We start from the raw sequence: 23970 nt of genomic DNA, 5'->3' as shown, positions 1-23970 counted from the left end.
TACGTACGGTACGAACAACTTAGAAACGTACGCCGAAATGTTAAGTTAATGTAGCGACAAGAATCTACTAGCAGGGCTCAATAGGGTCATACAGAATTCTCCATATTTGTACTGCTTGAATGAAAGGAAGACACTTAGGATTGTGATGCGCGGGGATATTTCCCTGTAGAGGCCTCAGTATTGAGAATGTAACCGTGTGTTGACAAATGTCAAGACATGAAGAAATTAGCAGGGGATTACTCAGTAGGGGGCCGGAACGTGACCACCGAGATAACGGGGGGGGGGGGGCACGTCCAGAAACAGTTGCAGGCTTACAACATCGTATCGGTTCCAGGAAACAACAATGTCCTAGGGATCCTCGGGTTGTACCGTGTTTGAGAGATGTGCTGTGTTTAAGTTGCAGTGTTGGGAAGACTGTGACAGGATTGTGAGCTGCACGTTTGTTCCTCATTTTGTGCCATATAAGTAACATTTTTTGAAGAGGGACCGTTTTGTCACTGAGAAGCCAACACTATGTTCATCCTCGGTAAGTTATGAAAAAGTTTTTTAATTTTTAAAATAGCAAGACAATCGCGGAGTCGTGCCCAAGTTGGATAGGAAGGCCTATATATTTTTTCAAATGTCCGGGGACTGATTGGAACCTCAAATGGCACCATCAAAAGTGCGGGTAACAATTTTGTAATTGGCGGGCGTGATAACTCAGTTCCAATGGTTCTATCTTCTCATCAGGACGGCCCAGGCTTGAATCGCAGTCGATACATGAAACATTTTTAAAATGGGAACTCACGTTCTATTGATACGGATTCTACTTAAAACACTGGATCCCGTCCCTTACACTTTTGAGCCAGAACCGCATCATTTATGGTGGCGTATTTTGAGTATCCAACCATTCCTCGGACTTACCTTGTACCTTCAATGGTGAGTGGATGCAGTGGCGTACCCACAAAATAATTTCAGTGGGAACAGCCCAGTAGTGTGGATAATACTTATCCTTGGAAGGGGCTGTGAAAAGATTTTTTATTTTTTATTTAGAATTTGCTTTACGGCGCACCGTAGGTCTTATGGCGACGATGGGAAAGGAAAGGGCTGAGAGTGGGAAGAAGCGGCCTTGCCCTTAATTAAGGTACAGCCCCAGCATTTGCCTGGTGTGAAAATGGGAACCCACAGAAAACCATCTTCAGGGCTGCTGACAGTGGTGTTTGAACCCACTATCTTCCGGATGCAAGCACACAGCTGTGCGCCCCTAACCGCACGGCCAACTCGCCCGGTGGATATAAAAAGAAAGCCAGCCCTACCGAGTGCGGTGACGGATCTTCAGTAGATATTGTTGGTTTTGATTGTTACCATGTACAATCATAGCTTCTGTACTCTTAACATACACCGGCTGCATTATTGAAACTGGTCGTAAAATTGATAGTATCGTTCTTCGTTTGTGAGGAAGTAGAATCTTTATTTAATTTGTCTTCTTAAAAAAGGAACCACTTTGGTACTACACTCCGTGAAGGTGACTACCTTCCAGGCCGTACATATTTCGATTACGGGAGACTCAAGGAAAACTCTACTGCACCCAAAAACAAGGTTGTATCCTTCCCATCCCATGCCTTTCTTAACTCTGTCAATGCCGGGAATCGAATGCAGGATGCCTTAAGTCAAATTCGAAAATAAGGAGACCTAAAAGTAACCAGCCGGCCCCACGGTGTAGGGGTAGCGTGCCTGCCTCTTACCGGAGGTCCCGGGTTCGATTCCCGGCCAACTCAAGGACTTTTACCTGGATATGAGGGCTGGTTCGAGGTACACTCAGCCCACATGTTTATAATTGAGGAGATATCCGACGGTGAGATGGCGGCCCCGGTCTAGAAAGCCAAGAATAACGGTGGAGAGGATTCGTCGTGCTGACCACACAACACCTCGTAATCTGCAGGCCTCCGGGCTGAACAGCCGTCGCTTGGTAGGCGATGGCGCTTGGGGTCTGTTACGTCATGGAGTTTGGTTTGGAAAAGTGAACAGAGAAGGAAGCGACACCCCTGCAAGGCTCCTTAGCTTCCAGCTAGTTCTTTTGTCCGGCCTCGTGCATTTAGGATAGTAAGAAAACGTACGACTTAATAAATGCTTCTCATAAAACCTTTGTGAAAGTACTAACTGCATCTATTTATGACAATAATCACAAACGCCTTCTTTTCATGTGGCTCAGTTGGTTGTGTCTCTGTCCTTCTGAGTCCGAGTTCGCAGTTTCAAATCCCGGCTTGGATCGGTAATCCTTAAAATGGTGTTGAAATGGCAACAGCTCAGTGTCGTTGGTTTCTGACACGTTAATAAAAATTATACATACGAATATTAGCGTCACAAAACTCTAACCTTATACTACTATATTCAGTATCCCAGGCTTGCGAGGAAAGTAATTAACAATTTGCTTTACGTCGCACCGACACAGATAGGTCTTATGGCGACGGTGGGATAGGAATAGGAGAGGGAAGGAAGCGGCCGTGGCCTTAATAAAGGTACAGCTCCAGCATTTACTTGGTGTGAAAATTGGAAACCACGGGAAAACATTTTCAGGGCTGCCGACAATAGGGTTCGAATCCACTATCTCCCGGATGCAAGCTCACAGCTGCGTGGCCCTAACCGCGTTGGAAACTAATAGGATAAGGTAAACCCTACATAGCATATGTTGTAACGCGTATTTTTCTTTACCAACTAACAAAATATCTATACCCTTACGCTTTACATTATGTATTTATTTATTTATTTATTTATTTATTTATTTATTTATTTATTTATTTATTTATTTATTTATTTATTTATTTATTTATTTATTTATTTATTTATTTATTTATTTATTTATTTATTTATTTATTTATTTATTAGTGCCTTCAGTACAGTGGCGAAGTTAGGGCTCCAGGCCCTCTCGTACACTTAACCACATACTAATCAGAATCTTAAATAAAATACTGAGATACTTAAAATAGTTAAAATTACATAAATTAATAGAAACAAAAATGAATTTAAATAAATTACTTACTAAATTAATATTAGAACTAATTAATATTAAAAACTGTTAAAATGGCTAATCCTCAGGAACGCACACATTCATACTTCAAGCATTCAGTCAGCTGTCCTCAGCAGGTAGTCTCGGCAGGTGAACTTAAATCGTGATTTAAAAAAGCTACTTTCTCTGACCTGAACTGGCAGGGAATTACATAATCTGGCGACAGTCACCACAAATTATCTATTAATTTTATTTGTGCGGTGCAGTGAAATAGAAAGAATGAATCTAGAACGTGTATTTAAGTTTAAAATGGTGATAAAATGATGAATTTAGAAGAAATATACATTGGCTGACTTTCAGCTAACACTCTAAACACTAACGTTAAAGTGTGTAGCTGCCGACGTTTATCAGACATCAGCCATGAGACAGCCTGATAGTATGGGGTGATATGAACATCGTACCCGATATTGTAAATAAATCGCAGGCAGGAATTCAGTGCTCGTTGAAGTTTAAGTGTTTCTTCTCTCGTCATGTCAACTAAAACAACGTCACAATAATCAAGAATAGGGAGAATGAGTGTCTGTATTCGTTTGGCCTGTAGTGGAAATACATCCCTCTGCCGTTTAAGAGGGTGAGGAACTCCAAAAATCTTTTTACGTACCGGTATTTGTTTCGTGTCATCAGACCAATCAACTGCTTCATTCATCATTACGCCGGGATTTTAAACCGTTTTACTGTAGGGAATAATTCAGTAGAATAGGCGGGATTGCGACATTGTTTGAGCAGCTCAGTAATTTTCGTGATCCAATTATAATTGTCTGAGGTTTTTTGCAGTGTAGTATAAGAGAACTTCGTTGTGCATATACATCACACTGAGTCGTCGGAGATCCCTGTTAATATCTTGTCTTGCAGTGTCGATATATGAAGATCGTCAGCACAGAGGTCATGTGTGTTATTTCCTGTCACAGATGGTATGTTATTGATAAAAATACAGAAAATTAGGGGCCGTAGAATACTGCCCTGTGGGGCAACACTAAGTTTCATTTTCCATTTAGAGGCCTTGTTGTTTACTGTTACACGCTGTTAACGGTTACTCAATTAAGAACTAAAAACCTTAAGCACAGCTAGGTCGAAATTTAGCAGTTCCATTTTCTTTATTATAGTTGGAATTACTATAGTGTCCAAGGCGCTACTGAAGTCAAGAAGGATACTTATAGTGAGCAGTCGTTTGTCCAAAGCGTTTGTAATGTCTTCAGTAACCTTCAAAAGTGTTGTCGCGGTACTGTGACCCTTCTCAAATCCAGATTGTAAAGGGTCCAAAAGAGCATTTTTATTGAGGTATTCCAGAACTTGCTCGTATACTAAACGTTCAAAGTCTTTAGAAAGCGCAGGGAGTGCGGACATAGGACGATAGTCAGAGTGCGATTGTGGGTCTAAACTCTTAGGTACCGATACAATATTGGCTGTTTTCCAGACAGTAGGGAAAATTCCGTTTAGTAAACAGTAGTTCAGTATGTGCGTCAGCATAGGCGAGATAGCGCCCATAATGTTATGTATAAAAGTAATAGGAATATCATCTACACCTGTAGTCTTTGATTTAATCGAGTACAAAGCCTTTTAACCTGATTTTTCTGTGACACTGTGAAATGGGAATGCTGGATTGGCTGGAGGAGAGGGCGGTGAGTCGGTGCAGTTAATTTGGGTAGGTTGATTATTTATTCTACTAAAGTAATCGTTCAGTTCGTCAAGTGGAATGTCAGGAGTTGTCTGTCTCTGTTGATGTTTTCCTATTCCCAGAGCTCTAAGCTTGTCCCGTGCGCGATTAGAATTTAAGTTGTTAGCTAAATTCTGAAAATATATACATTTTTAAAAATTTCTGATTAACTGCTTTGTGCGATTTCTTAAGATGCGGTTAGATTCGAAGTCTGTGTCATCTAGGGTTTGTTTATAATGTCGAAAAAACGAGTCACGGTGGGCCATCATTCTCTTGCCTTCATCATCTAGCCACGGACAAGAAGGGCGAAAAACCTGTATTCGACGCGTGTGTGTGTGTATATATTTGCCGCATTATTTTTATAAAATGTCACTTCTTTATTGCTTATCACATGACCATTATTATAATAACTTTACCGTGTTTATTCTAAACCAGAATATTGCATCCTTACTCAAACAGTTTATTCTTGCATTCACTTCACTTTTACTCGGAATATATGAAATGCTGCAGTTATGTTAGGATGGGAGTAACAGAGGTAGCCGGGGGACGGGGAGTTGTCGTCCAAGAAGTCCAGACACCCCAGGAGTTTTAACGAATGTACTTTTATTTATCATTTTATATATAATGTACATTAATATAAGCTTACGGAGTCCGACTCATTGGCTGAATGATCAGTGTTGAGGCCTTCGGTTAAGACGGTTCCGGGTTCGATTCCCGGCCGGGTCGGGGATTTTAATCGCGTCTGATTAATTCTTCTGGCTGGGGACTAGGTGTTTGTCCCAACATATTCATATTCAGACAGTATACTACGCTACCAACCACCAAAGAAACACACAACACTGATTACATCCCTCTATATAGGGTTGCATCGGGAAGGGCATCCGTCCGTAAAACAGGGCCAAATCCACATGTGCGACACAGTTCGCACCCGCGACTCCACAGATGTGGGAAAAGCGGGGGAAGAAGAAGAAGAAGAAGAAAATTACTATTAACTTCCGGAATCCGCACGAATCCACCACTCTTACTTGGATCCCAGGACACCTAGTTCCTTTTTCGATATTCTACACCACCTAAACTATGGACGTTTGGACACCTATCAAAATAAAATTCTGGATGAATGCCCCCCCCCCAAACTGAAATCCTGGCTACGCTACTGCCCCGCACCTGTTCCATTTCTCAAAATTGAATTGAGCAATCAGCCTGTAACTGCTCTTTTAGATTCAGGCAGTGTTTGTTCCATTATTTCGTCTGAATGGTATTCCAAATTAAAATCTATTTGTAAACTTCCTGATTTTTCTTCGTCTTCGGTTCAATATGTTTCGTCCAACTCATCTACATTAGAAATTTTAGGTTCTCTGTATGCCAAGATACGCATTTTGACATTCACTTGGAAAATAAAACTGTTTGTGGGTAAGCACTTGTCTTGCCCCATTATATTGGGAGCTGATTTCATGTCTTCTACTGGTCTAGTGCTCGACATTCAGAGCAGATCGTGCACATTCAAGTTTGCTTCTAATTGTAAAATCCCTTTGTTAAAGTGTAGTTCTGTATCATGTTCATCTATTTCGCCTACCCAGGATGAGATGTTGTTAGACCTTACACATCTACCTGAGGAGAAGGCTGACAGTATTCGTAAGTTGTGTCAGTCTTTTCCAGAGGTGTTCTCTGATACTCTTGGTGTTACTGACCTTATTGAATACAAGATTGAGGTTACTGATTCGATTCCGGTCCGTTTTCCACCTTATAGGCTGTCTCCTCCTAAAATGAAAGCCTTGAAGGAAATCATCGATCAGATGCTAAAGGATGGTATCATTCGGCCCTCTAAGTCGGCGTATTCTTCGCCTATTTTTCTAGTCCCGAAACCCCAAGGTGGCTTCAGGTCTGTGATTGATTATAGGGCTCTCAATCGGAAGGTGGTGTTACAATCTGTGCCCCTTCCAGACCTTCACTCTTGTTTTTCATGGTTTCGAAAAGCTAAGTTCTTTACCATCTTGGATCTTAATCAGGCTTATAATCAAATTCCTCTGGCTGAAGAATCTAAACATCTTACAGCGTTTGCCACGGATTGGAATTTGTATGAGTACAACCGCGTGCCTTTCGGGCTCCCCACGGGAGCAGCTGTGCTCACGAGACTGCTAGATAGGGTCTTCTCGGACATCAAATTTGAATACTTGTATCATTATCTTGATGATGTCGTCGTGTTTTCTGAGACCTTCGAAGAACATCTTGATCATCTGAAAGAGGTCCTTAATCGTCTTCGTAAGGCAGGGTTAACAGTTAAGTTGTCCAAAGTCGCTTTTGCTAAGTCTTCTGTGTCATTTCTAGGGCATATTGTGTCGCCCGATGGTGTCGCTGTAGATCATTCTAGAACACAGGCCATCCGTGATTTCAAACCTCCCAAAGGCAACAGAAGTATTGCCAGGTTCATTGGTATGGTGAATTTCTTCAGGAAATTTATTCCAAATTTCGCCAATAGAGCTTCGTAGGAGAGGCGTCAAATTCGAGTGGGGACCTTCTCAACAAGCCGCTTTTGAAGATCTCAAATTAGCCCTTTGTAATGCCCCTGTCCTCGCTATGCCCGATTTCTCTAAGAAATTCATCGTCCAAACCGACGCGTCGTCGTCGGCGGTAGCTGCAGTCCTTCTTCAAGAGACTGAACTAGGGAGGCGACCCATCGCCGATGCCTCTATGACATTATCGACCCAGGAATCCAAGTATTCCATCTACGAACTTGAAGGTTTAGCAGTTTTGTTTGCGCTAGAAAAGTTCCGCCTCTATCTGGAACATGTCAAGTTCGACTTGGAGACAGACAACCAAGCCTTAAGTTGGGTCTTAGGTAGGCCGCGTCGTACTGGTCGTATAGACCGGTGGGCCATCCGAATTTCTGCCTTCCAATTTGATGTTAGGCATATAAGAGGTACTGAAAATGTTGTGGCAGACGGACTTAGCCGTTTCTAATGAGGTAGAGACCCCTGAACAAGTTGATAGCTCTTCACCTCCCGAGTCCATACTACCTGAGGTTAATGCCATTCTAACTGATGCTCCCATGCTATTTAGGGATATTGAAAAATATCAACATGAAGATCCGACGCTGGCTCCGATAATGGAAACCCTTTCTTCTGGGGAACACGTCGTCCCTTATGTACTGAGAAATGGTGTTTTATGTTGTTGCCCGTCGAGGCATGATAAAATGATGAAAGTGGTGGCTCCAGCTGTTCTCGTGCCCATGATATTCAAGAACTATCATGAGACCCCATTGGGGGGCATTTAGGTATCTTCAAAAATAGAGAAAAATTCGTGAAATGTTCATGTGGAAGGGTATGGACGGAGAAATCCGTGAATTGGTAAAAGCTTATAAAACTAGTTGGCTTAGTAAACCCTCCATGTCCACTAAGCAAGGGCTCTTGTCTTCCCATCAGTCGTCGCGCCCCATGGAACGTCTTTAGATCGACTACGTAGGCCCCTTCCCCCAGTCAAAGGGGAACGCTGATAAATTCATTTTGGTGTGTGTAGATGGCTTCACTAGATTTCCTTGGTTATTTCCGACTAAGTTTACTACTGCTCAGTCCACCATTTCTTGTTTAAATTCCATCTTCGCTTCTTTTGGTCCGTGTCGATATATTGTTTCAGATAATGCTAAAGCCTTCACATCCAATCTCTTTCGTAAATTCTGTTTTGATCTGTCCATCTCTCATGTGGCTACTTCTGCTTACTATCCTCAACCATCTCTAGCTGAACGGGTCAATCGTAATTTGAGGTCGGCTCTTATTGCCTATCATCATGAAGATAATTCTAGGTGGGACACGTCCCTGCATTGGTTAGCTTTTGCTTTGAATTCGGCGGTTCATGAATCTCATAAGTTTACTACAGCTTCTTTGATGTTCAAGTTTTGTTACCAACACGCCGCTCTCTAACCTTTGGTCCCTTAATGATATCCTACCTGAGATAATAGATCCAAATAATATTAGAGACCTTCGGAAGAAGGCCAAGGCCAATCTTACAATTTCTCATGAAAAGGTTAGGGAAAGATATGATCGTGGACGGAGACCCACCAATTTGAAGGTAGGCGACCAGGTTATGGTCAAGAACTTTGTTCTCGTGGACAAGCTTGCCCCCAGATTTCATGGGCCGTGCATCATTTTAGATTTCCTTACTCCGGTGACGTTGTTACTAAGTAATCCAGCCACCGAGAGGATATTCAGGGTTCATCTGTCGCAGGTGAAACCTGTGTAATTTCCGTGCTAACCTTGTCTTTATAATTTTGTAAGAATCCTGAAGGTTATATTTTTAGTTTCATTTTAAGGCCTTCTGCCCCTTATAATGTTACATTTCGTTTTTTCTTGCTATCTGCTCTGTATAAATCTTGTGAAACCTTCCCTGAGGTTACTCTGCTGTCCCCTCTGTAAGGCCATTACCAAGCTCCCGTGTCCTACTAAACCACACCAGTGGCATTGAAATAAAAGAAATGATATAAAAATTTCCACGTCGCTGGCACCTCAGCCTCACCACAAAGACTGTACCCTAAAAACATTAAAGTCCAACACAAATTCTGCCGCCGATATCTTACTGTTTCAGTGCCCCCGTAGCCGTGCGGCGCCGTATCGTCACTGAGGTGGGGTAAGGGCCCACTCCACTCCAGCGAGGTCAACCTGTGTACGGCGGGCCGGAGCCCTCCTTCCGGCCAAGGCTGATGTGCGGCGCACCACCAGCAAGCTACTTGTGGACTGTAAACAAACGTCGCATCTTCGGCGTGCAGCACGACTCTCCCTCTCATAGTGCGGGAGAGAGGTATCTCAGGGTACTTCAGGGGTCCGAGCGGCCTCCTCTGGACATAGGCAGCGGCGGCAGGTCTTGCCGCCAAAAGTAATCGGCAACTAATGTACTTCTTCTGCTACATGCACTCTTTATTCGGCAATTAAATACTCCTTCAAATCAACATTTGGTGGACTTAGAAATTTTTTTTCAAGAATTAAAGTTTGCGTCTTAATTCAACTACTACAAACATAGAGACCTTTCATCAAAATCTACTACAAATGATTTACAACTGCACTTAATCTAGTCGCACCCACCTATATCAAACAACTTCTGAGACCTCCAACTACTGAAAAGTTATATTTTTCTCTTCTAAATTCTTCAATTCATAAAAAAAACCTTGGACTTTTTAAAAAACAAATTTTTTTTGTTTTCTTCTGTGTCACCCCTTGGAAGGACTTTGGGGGGGGGGGGGAGATCTGTACCGAGCGGTATACCTTCACGCCGCTAATTCAAATATTGCGCCAGTTGAAACTCCTATACAGGAGAAAGCCTGAACTTTAACAACTGTATTAACTCAACGGTTTCTCGGAAGATGTCTCTACTGTAAATATGGTGTTCTGAACTGTGTCTATTTCGATTTGTGTTTGTTTGCTCCGTATCAAGAAGTTTGGACATTCTCTAACAGATGTCTCTACCAAAACTATGATAACGCACTGTGGTGTGAAGGAATGTACTCTCCTGAAGAAAAATTGTATGTTTAAGTTTTGTCTTTACTAAATTTTGTTCTGAGGTTTGTGGGTAGCCAATGTAAATCCTTTCTTTCCGCCTGTTTTGAATGTAACCAATCAGGAATTTATGTAATTAATTTTTCACCAATAAGGTGTTTCTTCCTCGTCTTGTGTATTAGTTTTAGCCGTTATCCAATAAAAGTTTGTGGGCGGGTTGTTATCATTCATGAAAGGTCTCGAATTTTCCACGAGGGTATAAAAACTGCTGATTTTCTTGTCTCAGAGCCACTTCAGTAACATCTCTCTTAGTGTGTGAATATGTAGCAGGGGGCGGGAAGCGCCTCTTTCTTCAAGCAGAAGTTCTTTAACAAGGTAATTGCCTGTTAACATCTTTATTTCTTGCTAGCTCAGCAGTTTAACTCACGGAGAAGGTTCAAAACCTTTAAAATGTAATCCATCTTCCTTAAAATGTAATTCCCTTCTTCTTTCCATGTAAAAACTACTATTTCTTGAACTATAAAGCGGGGATAGAGAGTGCTTCACCCTCTCGAACTCCCCTTCATTTTGAAAAGGAGGTGACTACGTTTTCATAACCGTTCTTCTCTTCTTTAATGTAGTAGGTTTTCTCATACGTGTCACCTCCCTAGCTTGAGATTAGCCCCTGTATGATCGGCCTAGCGCCACATAGGATTTTAGACCAAAACTTTGTGTAGGAGTGCAAGTTATCGCCTCCATTCAATTTGTATTTTAGGCCATTTAACCCGTCTTGTTTTCCTTCCTGCGAAGGCCCAGTAGATTGGGTATTAGATACCCCTGTTTCACTGTATGTGTGCCTGGAGGGCAGTTAGTGTAAAGTCAGTTTATGGCCTCTTAAATAGGCTTGAAGACTTTGAGAGCGCATCTGCTCTTTCTTGTGTGTGAAACGTGCCTCTAGGAGGCTTAACATGGCAATTGGGAGCAAGTGCTCTTTGTCATGATTGGGGTTTTCTGCCCCTTTGTGAGAACTGGGTATATTGGTAAAGTTGGGCTCATAGCTCAAGAATTGTAATTGTGGGGCTCGAAGCCCAAAACTTGTAACGAACTGTCATCTGTAATTTCTTAATTTGTTGATCTGCTACTTGGTACTTGTTACACTTTTGTTATTTGTTGTCATTTGTTGATTTTGAAAAGAAAATATAATCTTTGTTAAAGTTTTAAATTAACTTTAATTTTGTAGTTGAGACCTATTCCAGCCCGAACCTTCTTTCACCTCTAACTACCACGGATAACTCCGTAACAGATAGTACCATTATGGCCCAAAATTATATTCGTGTAAGTGAATTTCCTACTTACATTGAGGTAATGTTTTGTGATTATTATACTGTAAGAAAACTTTCATGTTGGCATCATCTTCTTCTTCTTTCATCTGTTTACCCTCCAGGGTTGGCTTTTCCCTCGGACTCAGAGAGGGATCTCACCTCTACCGCCTCAAGGGCAATGTCCTGGAGCTTCAGACTCTGGGTCGAGGGATACAACTGGGGGTGTTACGGAGATATCCGTGGTAGTTAGAGGTGAAAGAAGGTGCGGGCAGGAATAGGTCTTAACAACAAAATTAAAGTTAATTTAAAACTTTAACAAAGGTTATATTTTCAAAGCTTAACAATGATGACATAGAATTTGTAAACTTAACAAGTCAACAACAAGCCAAAATCAGGTACAAAGAAATCACAAGATTTAGGGGGTTATTACAAGATCTGGGCTTCGATCCCCAAATATAATTTCTGAACTCTCAGCTCACAATAACAAGATACCAAAGGGCAGAACACCCTTAATTACATGGAGCATTAGCTCCCAACTTTACATCTCAAGCCTCTCTAAGGCACTTTTACCACAACACTATAAAGAGCTGTCCCGCTCTCGATCTTTCAAGCCTATAAAGGCAATAACGGACTCTTACACAACCTGCCATCAAGGCATAATAAAGAAACAGGGGTATATCGTACCCAATCTACTGGGCCTTCGCAGGAAGGAAAACAAACGGGTTAAGTAAATGGCTTAAAATACAAAATTGAATGGAGGCGATAACTTGCACTCCTACGCCAAGTTTTTGTCTAAAACCTATGTGGCGCTAGGACGATCATACAGGGGCTAATCCCAAGCTAGGGAGGTGACACGTATGAGAAAACTTTACTACATTAAAGAAGAGAAGAACGGTAATGAAAACGTAGTCATCTCCTTTTTCAAAAATGAAGGGGAGTTCGAGAGGGTGAAGCACTCTCTATCCCCGCTTTACAGATTTGTAATTTATAGATAGACAGAATTTACATTTTAAAAAGGTAGGTTACATACTAAAGGTTTCGAACCCTCCCCGAGAGTTAAACTGCTAAGCTAGCAAGAAATGAAGATGTTAACAGGCCATTACCTTGTAGATGGAGTGCTGCTTGGAGAAAGAGGCTCTTCCCGCCCCCTGCTACATATTCACACACTAAGAAGGATGTTACAGAAGTGGCACCGAGACAAGAAAATCAGCAGTTTATATACCCTCGTGGAACATTCGAGACCTTTCATGAATGATAACAACCCGCCCACAAACTTTTATTGGGCAACAGCAAAAACTAATACACAAGACGAGGAAGAAACACCTTATTGGTGGAAAATTAATTACGTAAATTCATGATTGGTTACATTCAAAACGGGCGGAAAGAAAGGATTTATATTGCCAACCCACAAACCACAGAACCAAAATTTAGTAAAAAAAAAAAAACTTAGGAATACAATATTTCTTCAAGAAAGTTCATTCCATTGCACCAGAGTGTGTTACCATAGTTTTGGGTAGCGACATCTGTTAGAGAATGTTCAAACTTCTTGATACGGAGCAAACAAACACAAATCAAAATAGAGACAGTACAGAACACTTCAAAATTACCAAATTTACTGTAGTGACATCTTCCGAAAAACCGTTGAGTTAATAGAGTTTGTTAAAGTTCAGGCTTTCTCCTGCAGAGGAGTTTTTCAACTGGCGCAATATTTAAATTTGCGGGGTCGGGGTGTACCAACCGGTACAGGGGGAGTGACCAGCACCTCGCCCAGGCGACCTCACCTGGTATGTTGAAGAGGGGCCTTGCGGGTGATGAGAATATTGGAAGGGATAGACAAGGAATTTGCAATTAAGCGGCCGTGGCCTTAAGTTAGATACCATCCCGGCATTTGCCTGGAGGAGAAGTGGGAATCCAAGGAAAACCACTTCCAGGATGGCTAAGGTGGAAATCGAACCCACCCCTACTCAGTTGACCTCCCTCGTACCATTTTAATTTTTCATGGCAGAGCCGGGAATCGAACCCGGGCCTCCGGGGGTGGCAGCTAATCACACTATCCACTACACCACAGATGAGGTCCATGTTGGCATCAATGATGGATATTACGTGGGTCTGCTATATTTGCTTTTTTGGTTCCATTTTTACATTATTTCAATTGTCATGGTCTATTTAAATATTACAGCCATCATTTAGCTCCTTGTATCTTCATGATTTATTCTGTGGTGTTCGCTCCCTCGCACGTCGGTGGATGTAAAGTGCGTCACGGCCCACAAGTGGCCACGGCTGGTATGTGGTCTAACAGCTCTCTACTCCGACCGGCCAAGCGAGCCGAAGTGTGGCCACGGCTCTACCGTGGCTCTATGCCTCTGCATTCGGACAGTGCAGGGCTGCACGTTACGGTTGGCACCAATCTTTTTCATCCCTGCACTAAGGCGAATGCCGGGATACTTTTTAGTACAGGCCACGGCCGCCAAACACCTCACCTTCATCGTAACAAACCTCCAGGCCTGAGAGACGGCGTTATTGTCCAAGTGGCCCACCTCCCCCTTCAGGGGTGGAATGAAAACGTTTTAGTAGTAGTTCCCTCGCATAACCCACAAATACTACGCGGAAAGTATGAACTTCACGATATTAAACATTTCGATCCTGAACTATACAGAAGTCCGTGTCTGTGGTGTAGTGGTTAGTGTGATTAGCTGCCAACACTGGAATTTCGGGTTCGATATCCGGTTCTGCAACGGAATTTGAAAAGTGGTACGAGGGCTGCAACGGGATCCACTCAGCCTCGGGTGGTTAAATGAGCAGAGGAGGTTTTTATTCCCACTTCAGGCAACCTCGAAGTGGTTTTCAGTGGTATCCCTATTCTCCTCCAGGCAAATGCCGGAATGGTATAATCTTACGGCCGCGGCCTACACAGTTGTATCCCCGACCAAATGACACTATATGAGTCCGAGGAAAGAACCAACCCTGGACGTGAAACTGGTTAAATAAGGATTATAATAATAACCACTCATGTTACTTGTGATTACTACGGAAAATCATAATCGTGTGCCTCTGTGGTGCAGCGGTCAGCGTAATTATCTGCCATCTCCGGAGGCCCGCGTTCGATTCCCGGCTTATCACGAAACTTGAGAAGTGATACAAGGGCTGGAATGAGGTTCAGCCATCCTCGGAAGGACATGTGAGTAGAGGGGGTTCGATTCCTATCTCAGTCATCCTTGGAGTTTTTTCCCGTGGTTTCCTGTGGTATTCCACTTCTTCTCCAGGCAAATGCCTGGATGATACCTAACCTAAGACCACGGACGCTTCCTTTCCTCTTCCTTGTCTATCTCCTACAATGTTCCCATCCACCTACCGTGTTCAGCATACCAGGTGAGGTATCCTGGGCGAGGTACTGGTGCACCTTACCGGTTGTATCCTCGACCCAAAGTTTCATGCTGCAGGTCACTGCGCTTTAGGCTGTAGATGTAGAGGGAAAAACCAACTCATGGGGTTAAACGGATATGAAATAAAAATGAAAAGGCAAAGAAAACAAATATATATATGATAAGGTTCCGTGGCCTGCATTATACGTAAACACGTAGCACTGAAAGCTCCCATTGTTAAAAGCAACCGAACCCCATGATTGACTCCAGATATAAGGAATATAATGAAATCGTTAATAACAAAAATCTAGTAGATTATGTGGCCCTCAGGAACCCCAGAAATCGTGCAAAAGAAATTAATTACAACGAAAAATTGAAATGTATTCCCAATCATTTTAAGAAAGTCGAACCATCACATGACCGTTGGCAAACAGCTAACTCTCTTGAGGATGGATCCAAAGGAACATGCTGTACGCCGAGAGAGTTGAATTACTAGCCTCTCTATCAGAGCATAACATTTCGATAAAGCCACTGCACCCGCTGATATGTATCGTATAACGAATGCTGCACGTCCGCCTCTATGGTGTAGTGGTTAGTATGATTAGATGCTACCAACGCACAGCCGGGTTCGATTCCCGGCTCTGCCACGAAATTTGAAAAGTACTCGAACGGGGTCCACTCAGTTTCGGGAGGTCAAGTGAGTAGAGGTGGATTCGATTCCCACCTCAGCCATCCTGGAAGTGGTTTTCCGTGGTTTCCCACTTCTAATCCAGACAAATGCCGGTATGGTCAGGGGATACAACTAGGGAGGATTACCAGTACCTCGCCCAGGCGGCCCCATCTGCTATGCTGAACAGGAGTCTTGCCGGGGAATGGGAAGATTGGATGTGATAGACAAGAAAGAGGGAAGGAAATGGCCGGGGCCAATGCCATCCCCCCAGGCCAGGGTTCGATTCCCGGCTCTGCCACGGAATTTGAAAAGTGGTATGAAGGCTGCAACGGAGTTCACTCAGCCTCGGGGGTCAATTGAGTAGAGGTTGGTTCGATTCCTACCTCAGCCATCCTGGAAGTGGTTTTCCGTGCTTTCTCACTTCTCCTCCAGGCAAATGCCGGGATGGTACCTAGCTTAAAAGCCATGGCCGCATCCTTCCTTCTTCCTTCCCTGTCCCTTCCAATATTCCCATCCCCGCGCAAGACCCCTTCTCAGCATAGCACGTGAGGCCGCCTGGTTGAGGTACTTGTCATTCCCCCAGTTGTATCCCCGACCCAGAATCTCAAGCTCCAGGACACTGCCCTTGAGGCGGTAGAGGTGAGATCCTTTGCTGAGTCCGAGGGAAGAACCTACCCTGTAGGGTAAACAGATAAAGAGAAAGAAGAAGAAACAATTAAGGGTTCAATATTGCTAGGGGAATTCACATTAACAACGAGCTCGTCAGCTCTAACGATGTATTGGACTTAGAAGTCCTTAATCAGGTACAAGTTTAATTGGGAGAAACTCCCAGTCGTTAACCTGAATATGAAACAGCCCGGGTTCGATTCCCGGCTCTGCCACGAAATTTAAACAGTGGTACGAGGGCTGGAACGGGGTCCACCCAGCCTCGGGACGACAATTGAGTAGAGGTGGATTCGATTCCCACCTCAGACATCCTGGGAGTGGTTTTCCGTGGTTTACAACTTCTCCTCCAGGCAAATACCGGTATGGTAACTAACACGGCCGATTCCTTCCCCATTCCTTGTCTATCCCTTCCAGTCTTCCCATTCCCCACCAAGGCTCCTGTTCAGCATGGCAGGTGAGGCCACCTGGGCGAGGCTTTGTTCATCCTCCCCAGTTGTATCCCCTGACCCAATGGCTCACGCTCCAGGACACTGCCCTTTAGGCGGTAGAGCTGGGATCCCTCGCTGAGTCCGAGGGAAATGCCAAGCCTGGAGGCTAGACAGATTAAGAAGAAGAAAAAGGGGAAAGTTCCAGATTCAATTATCTCAGTTTGCTGATAAGTTAAATTTCCATACACTCCCCCGGGTTTGGTTGGATAGACAAATTAGTTACAGGCATGTAATAGGAAGATTACCTTAGGGGAGAAATTAGGTGAAGTTTTTGCGTACATAAAAGTTAATAATAATAATCAGAAAAGGTGTGTACAAACTGTAAAAAATTAATTTGTCCGCCTTTGTGGTTTAGTGGTTAGCGTGATTAGCTGCCACCCCCGGAGAACCGGATTCGATTCCCGCCTCTGCCACGAAATTCGAAAAGTGGTACGAGGGCTGAAATCGGGTCCACTCAGCCGCGGGAGGTCAACTGAGTAGAGGCGGGTTCGATCCCCATCTCAGCCATGCTCAAAGTGGTTTTCTGAGGTTTCCCACTTCTCCTCCAGGCAAATACCGGGATGGTAACAAACTTAAAGCCATGGCCGCTTCCTTCCCTCTTCCTTGCCTGTCCCTTCCAATCTTCCCATCCCCCCACCAGGCCCCTGTTCAGCACAGCAGGTGAGGCCGCTTGGGCGATGTACTGGTCATTCTCCCCAGTTGTATCCCTCGACCCAGAGTCTGAAGCTCCAGGACACTGCCCTTGAGGCGTTAGAGGTGGGATCCCTCGCTGAATCCGAGGGAAGAACCAACCCTGGTGGGTAAATAGATTAAGAAGAAGAAGAAATTAATTTTCTCTGGCCATTAACTGGGGCTGTCCGCTTCTGTGGTGTAGTGTTTAGTATGAATAGCTGCCACCTCCGGAAGCCCGGGTTCGATTACAGGCTCTGCCACGAAATTTGAAAAGGAGGTACGAGGGCCGGAACGGGGTCCACTCAGTCTCTGGGGGTCAACTGAGTAGAGGTGGGTTCGATTCCCAACTCAGCCATCATGGAAAAGGTTTTCCGTGGTTTCCCACTTCTCCTCGAGGCAAATACCGCGATGGTACTTATCTTAAGACCACGGAAACTTCCTTCCCTCCACCTGGTCTATCCCTTCCAATGTTCCCATTCCCCCACAAGGCCCATATTCAGCATACCAGGTGAGTCGCATGGGCGATGTCCTGGTCCTCATTTCTTTCTTTTGATCCCTCACTGATGCCAACATGAAAGGTTTATTATAAAAATCAACAAACATAACCAAAGAAAATAGTACCTCACTGTAAGTAGGAAATTCACTTAACGGAATACATATTTTGGCCATGATGATCCTATCCTTTTAATATACATGCTCTGTCTCGCCTCTCTCTACCCGAGCGTGCAACGTCAGGTTGGCCGAGCGGTCTAAGGCGCCAGACTTAAGTTCTGGTTCCCGACTGGGAGCGTGGGTTCGAACCCCACACCTGACAAGAATTTTAGCAGCCTGTTGCCATGGTCACTAAGGCGTCAAGTCCATACCGTCTGATATCGTCATTACCGTAGAATGTTGGCGATTCGCCCCTATTTCTTTCTTTCTCTCTTAATATATTTACCCTCCAGGGTTCCTTTTTCCCTGGGACTCAGCGAGGGATCCCACCTCTACCACCTCCAGTGCAGCGTTCTGGAACCTGAGACTTTAGGTCGGGATGAAACAACTGGGGAGGAGAACCAGTACCTCGTCCAGTGGACCTCACTTGCTATGCTGAACAAAGGTATTATGGGGAATAGTAAGATTGGAAGGGATAGGCAATGAAGCGTTCGTGGCCTTAATTACGGGACTATCTCTGCATTTGGCTGGAGAATTGGGAAACCATGGTAAACCACTCTGGGGATGGCTGAGGTGTTAATCGTACCCTCCTCTACTCAGTTGACCTTCCGAGGTCGAGTGTACTGCATTCCAGACCTCATGCCACCTTTCAAATTATGTGACAGAGACGGGAATCGGACCCGGGCCTCCTGCGTGGCCGTTTAGATGGTGAACGTTTTATCCGACCAACGGGACCCGAACCCGCTAACGGTGGTACTTGACGGGACGCCTTAGTTATCGTGGCAAAGGTGTGATAAAATTCATGCAACGTGTGGTGTTCGAACTCACGCTCTCAATGTGGAACCAGAAGTTACGTCTGGCCCCTCAGTCTTCTCGGCCAACCGGACACTGCCCGTTTCAATTGGAAAGGAGGCATGATAAAGCACGCATTAAAGAGGATAGGTGGGATGAATACGAAATGGCCCAGTGATATGCTGAGATAAGTGATTAGCTGCCACCCCCGGAGGTCCGCGTTCGATTCCCGGCTCTGCCACGAAATTTGGAAAGTTTTATGAGGGCTGGAACGGTGTCCACTCAGCCTCGGCAGGTCAACTGAGTAGAGGTGGGTTCGATTCCCACTTCAGCCCTCCTGGAAGTGGTTGTCCGTGGTTTTCCACTTCTTCTCCAGGCAAAAGCCGGGATGGTACCTAACTTAAGGCCACCGCCGCTTCCTTCCCTCTTCCTTGCCTGTGCCTTCCAAACTTCCCATCCCTCCACAAGGCCCCGGTTGAGCATAGCAGGTGAGGCCGCCTGGGCGAAGGACTAGGCATCCTCCCCAGTTGTATCCCAGACATCGCCCTCTACTATGACTGCGCTAATACACCTTCCCAATACAGCAATACGAGCGATATGGGCCTAGTTCCCATTTCTACCACCGCGCGCTGCTTCGCTGGCATTGAAACACGATTGTTCATTACAGCACACGTTAAGTGTTTAGTATAATTCTGTTCAAATATAAAGCCAATCACTCAATAAACATATTTGAATCGGACCTTACACCTTAATAAAGAAATTCAGTGAAGAACGTACCCTTCCGCAGCGGAAAAACCGTGCAAAATAATGTTAACGGTAGGTAGTAAATACTGTAGGAAATAAATATGTTCACACACTTTTCTGTTTAAGTGTTTCCCGTTCTCACGTTTAAATCTTTCAAAGATCTCTGTTAATGATGTGGCTATGTTATTTAAGAATACAGGAATAGCACACTCGCAAATAACTTCACTCAACTATGAATGTCGGATTTCAGGAAAAGTGAAGTGAGGAAATTCACGCAATACAGGCACTAAATAGTCACTCATAGACGCAACAGGATTTTTATGCACAAATTGTTGTGCTTTCAATACAAAATCATGAATAACTTTCAAAATCCACAGTGGCAAATCAGATGTGTACTGCAGCCTGCTGTTTTAATCTCTTTTATACAAGTAAATCAAGTCCATTAGCACTCTCTTCTCAAAAGAATCAAGCATCTTGTCCGGCTGCAATGTTGCTACATTTGTGCTACTGACACGTATGTCGAATCAATTCTTTTATCGATAACTTGTATTTGACAGTGGTACCTGCATTAAAAAATCATGCACATCTGTATACGAATCGTCTTTTAAATATTATAGGGCTGTTATTACTTTAGTCATAAAAATATATTTAGCGCGGAGGACATTCATTTTCTTTAACTTAGACGGCTCGATGTTTTTGCACGTAAATGAACAGGTTTCACAGTTTCATTTGATTGCATCTGATACAGTTTCTTGATAAAATCACGATTTATATCCTGGGAACCATCAAACATAGATTTTTCGAGTAGGCTAAAGAATGTTTTACTTTTCAGAATGTGCCATTTGTCGAAAGCAAGAAGAGGCATTTCATTGTCAACAGGATGACAGATCATCAGCTTAATGTGTTTTGAAGAAGATATTCTTCTTATCATGCTAACATTAGTCTTATGATTGTCACTCACAATGCGCAACACGAAAAAACCGCAAGCTTCGACTTTCTTTATTGTTTTGAGTGTTAAAGTTAGCAGCTCTGTTCCTAAAAGCCTCTTAAAGAAGAAAAATGCTTCTGTAATCTTTATTTTGTAGTCACAGCAGAAATTATAAAACAGAAAAAGTTATTAACTAGGGTAATTCGATTTCTACTTTCGCTTGGGTGACGGTCATCTTGAGTAGTTTTTATTCGCTCAACGTGGAATGAAGCGTCTTTCTGTTGAAAGAAGGTGTCAAGTTTCTTATCATATAACATCTGCTGTTCGATGGACTACCAACAATCACAATCTCTCTGATCCATTTAGGCACTGACTTTCTGCTAGGAGACACTCCTTTACTAAGAGTGTTACCATTCCAGTCTCGCAGTTGATATCTCCTACGTAGCGTGAAAGTGTGGATTTATTCGGCGTGGCTAACATGTTATTTCGATGATCTTGAATTGAAAGTCAGCAAGAATCCTTTGTTGAAATAACATTTAGCCATTTATGACGTTGGTGCTCGTTGAGAGGAAATTCATGAAACGAAATCCCACTTTCCAATCTGCTTTTCATCTTACATTAAGGCACACAACAGTAAACAATATTGTGTACATAAACATTAAAACGGTTCACGACCAAAGAAATAACCAAATAAGGTAAATACAGGCTCAAATTACACCAGCACTCTTAGCAATGATCACTGAGCATGTCTCATCAAGCAGACTAATGCCAGCTTCTCAGCGCTCCAAGCGCCTGAACTGGTAACTACGCCGTGTTCGCTCGTTTACATGTGTGACCGGGCGAATGAGAAGGCGTATTAGCGCAGTCATAGTAGAGGGCGATGCCCAGACCCAGGGTTTGAAGCTCAAGGACACTGCCCTTGAGGCGGTAGAAGTGGGATCCCTCGCTGAGTCCCAGGGAAAAAGGAACCCTGGAGGGTAAACATATTAAGAGAAAGAAAGAAAGATTGGCGAATCACCAACATTCTAATGACGATATCAGACCGTATGGACTTGACGCCTTAGTGATCGTGGTACCAGGTGGGCTAAAAATTATGTCAGGTGTGGGGTTCGAACCCACGCTCCCAGTTGGGAACCAGAACTTAAGTCTGGCGCCTTAGACCGCTCGGCCAACCTGACGTAGCACGCACGGATAGAGAGAGGTGTGATATAGCATATATATTAAAAGGATGGATAGGATCATCATGGCCGATAGATGTATTCAGTTAAATGAATATCCTACTTACAGTGAGGTACTGTTTTCTTTGGTAACGTCTGGTGATTTTATAAGAAACTTTTCATGTTGGCATCAATGAGAGTTATTAGGTCTGCTATATTTGCCTTTTAGGATCCATTTTTATTTTTTTACATTATTTGAACTGTGATGGTCTATTTAGTCCACCTCTGTGGTGAAGTGGTTGGTGTGATTAGCTGCCACCCCTGGAGGCCCGGGTTCGGTTCCCGGCTCTGGCATGAAATTCGAAAAGTACCGTGAGGGCTGGAAAGAGGTCCACTCAGCCTCGGGAGGTCAACTGAGTAGATGTGGGTTGTCAAATTTCGAAGTGGTTTTCCGTGGTTTCCCATTTCTCCTCCTGGAAAATGTTAGGATGGCACCTAACTTAAGGTAACGGTAGCTTCCTTTCCTCTTCCTTGTCTATCCCTTCCTATCTTTCCATCCCCCCACAAGGGCCCTGCATAGCAGGTGAGGCCGCCTGGGCGAGGTGCTAGCCCTCTTTCCAAGTTGTTTCCCCTACCCAAAAGCCTCACGCTCCAGGACACTGCCCTTGAGACGGTAGAGGTGGGATTTCTGGCTGAGTGTGAGGGAAAAAACAACCCTGGACGGTAAACAGGTTAAGAAAGGAAGAATCACAGTGCGAAATATCTACGTAGAAATGTAGTAAATATCAGTGAAACATGTAATTAAACATGTTATATTCATAAAGTATTTAATTAGATATGTAATATTCATGAAATATATAATAGTATTTGTTACCGTGTTTCCGCGGCCCTCAGTGGAATAAGAAGCTCCTGGAGTGAATGGCTGGACAGAGAATCACTTAGAGCAACATTTTACTATAGCAAAAACTGTTCATTTCCTCTCTTCTCTTTCTTATAATTCAGATAAATTAATTTAATAATGATAAGAAGAAACAGCTAAAATACTAGGGGATATTCACATTAACAACGAGCTCGTTAGCTCAAACGTTGCAGTGGACTTCGGAGTCCTTAATCAGGTAAAATTTTAATTGGGAGAAACTCCCAGTTCTTAACTTAAAGGTGAAACAGCATAATTGCTCCCGACTGGTACAATATTATAGATGATGTGCTCCATTATACATAGAGGCTAACCTCAGTCAAGCAGTCAGTTGCTATTTACAATATCAATTACACTGGTAACCCCTAGGGTGACCCCTCTTAATGGTGTTCATACACAGGTTGTCCCGTGCTGAACTTATCCATAACAAGGTTTCACAATCAGGTTAAGTACTGTTCCTTGAGGGAAACTGAACGTAGGCATAGTTACCTGAAGAACCATAAAGAAAATACAGGGGCATAATTACCCATACTACAAGGCCTTAGGAAGAAAAAGGTTACACGAAACAGGCAAGGAGGCGAAACACCAGTAATCCTTAATGATCATTCGGGGAAAGACAAGAACCTAAGTGGGTTTAAGGCCCAATGGCACAGAGGTTAATCCCATACTAAAAAGGGTGACAAAGGGGGAAGACTTTTAAGGTCGAGACAAGATTTCAAAAATTTAGAGGTTGAAAACTTTAGTTACCCAGCTCAAAAGTAGAAGTGGAGAATACCAAGTGTCATCACTCGTGCTCCCTTACATTAAATTTTTCCCAGTGGGGAATATAAATAGAGTTCAAAGACTGCGCAGAATGTCCTACATTTCAGCCCAAAAGAAAAGATTACATATTGAATATTAAGAGAACTGCTGAAATCTTCCCTTCAAAACTCACGCCGGCACATTCACATGTTTAGTTAATTCTGAAATTAGCTTTTAGCGCTCGACCTTCTTCAAGCCGGCCGCGCCTTGCTTCATAGCCCTCTCTAACCTCCGTCAAGTCACACTGTCAATAACCGGAGCTAATCACACAAAACAGCCCTAAGTGCTTAGAGGAGGAATCAAGTGAAGTATGTCAACTTCCGTACATAAAAATAATATCATCAGAAAAGAGGTTTACCAACTATAAGAATTTAATTTTCTCTGGCTATTAACTGGAACTGTCCGCCTCTGTGGTGTAGTGGTTAGTGTGATTAATTGCCACCCCGATAGCCAGGGGTTCGATTCCTGGCTCTGCCACGAAATTTGAAAACGTGGTACAAGGGCTAGAAAGGGGTCCACTCAGTCTCGGGAGGTCAACTTAGTAGAGAGGGGTTCGATTCCCTCCTAAGCCATCCTGGAAGTGGTTTTCCGTGGTTTTCCAGTTTTCCTCCAGGCAAATGCCGGGATGGTACCTAACTTACG

General features: G+C 43.6%; 2 non-coding genes across 2 annotated transcripts; one reads left to right on the top strand and one right to left on the bottom strand.

Moving 5' to 3' along the window:
• Window positions 1-18069: 18069 nt before the first annotated feature.
• Window positions 18070-18153, top strand: TRNAL-UAA (transfer RNA leucine (anticodon UAA)). The gene has a single exon. It is a non-coding gene; the product is annotated as a tRNA-Leu (tRNA).
• Window positions 18154-21548: 3395 nt separating this feature from the next.
• On the bottom strand, window positions 21549-21632 carry TRNAL-UAA (transfer RNA leucine (anticodon UAA)). Its single transcript has one exon. It is a non-coding gene; the product is annotated as a tRNA-Leu (tRNA).
• Between the last annotated feature and the right edge of the window lie 2338 nt (window positions 21633-23970).

This window comes from Anabrus simplex, chromosome 1, assembly GCF_040414725.1.
Source record: "Anabrus simplex isolate iqAnaSimp1 chromosome 1, ASM4041472v1, whole genome shotgun sequence".
Taxonomy (NCBI): Eukaryota; Metazoa; Arthropoda; class Insecta; order Orthoptera; family Tettigoniidae; genus Anabrus; species Anabrus simplex.
Note: the sequence above shows the minus strand (reverse complement) of the source record. Positions and strands in the feature narration are given on the sequence as shown.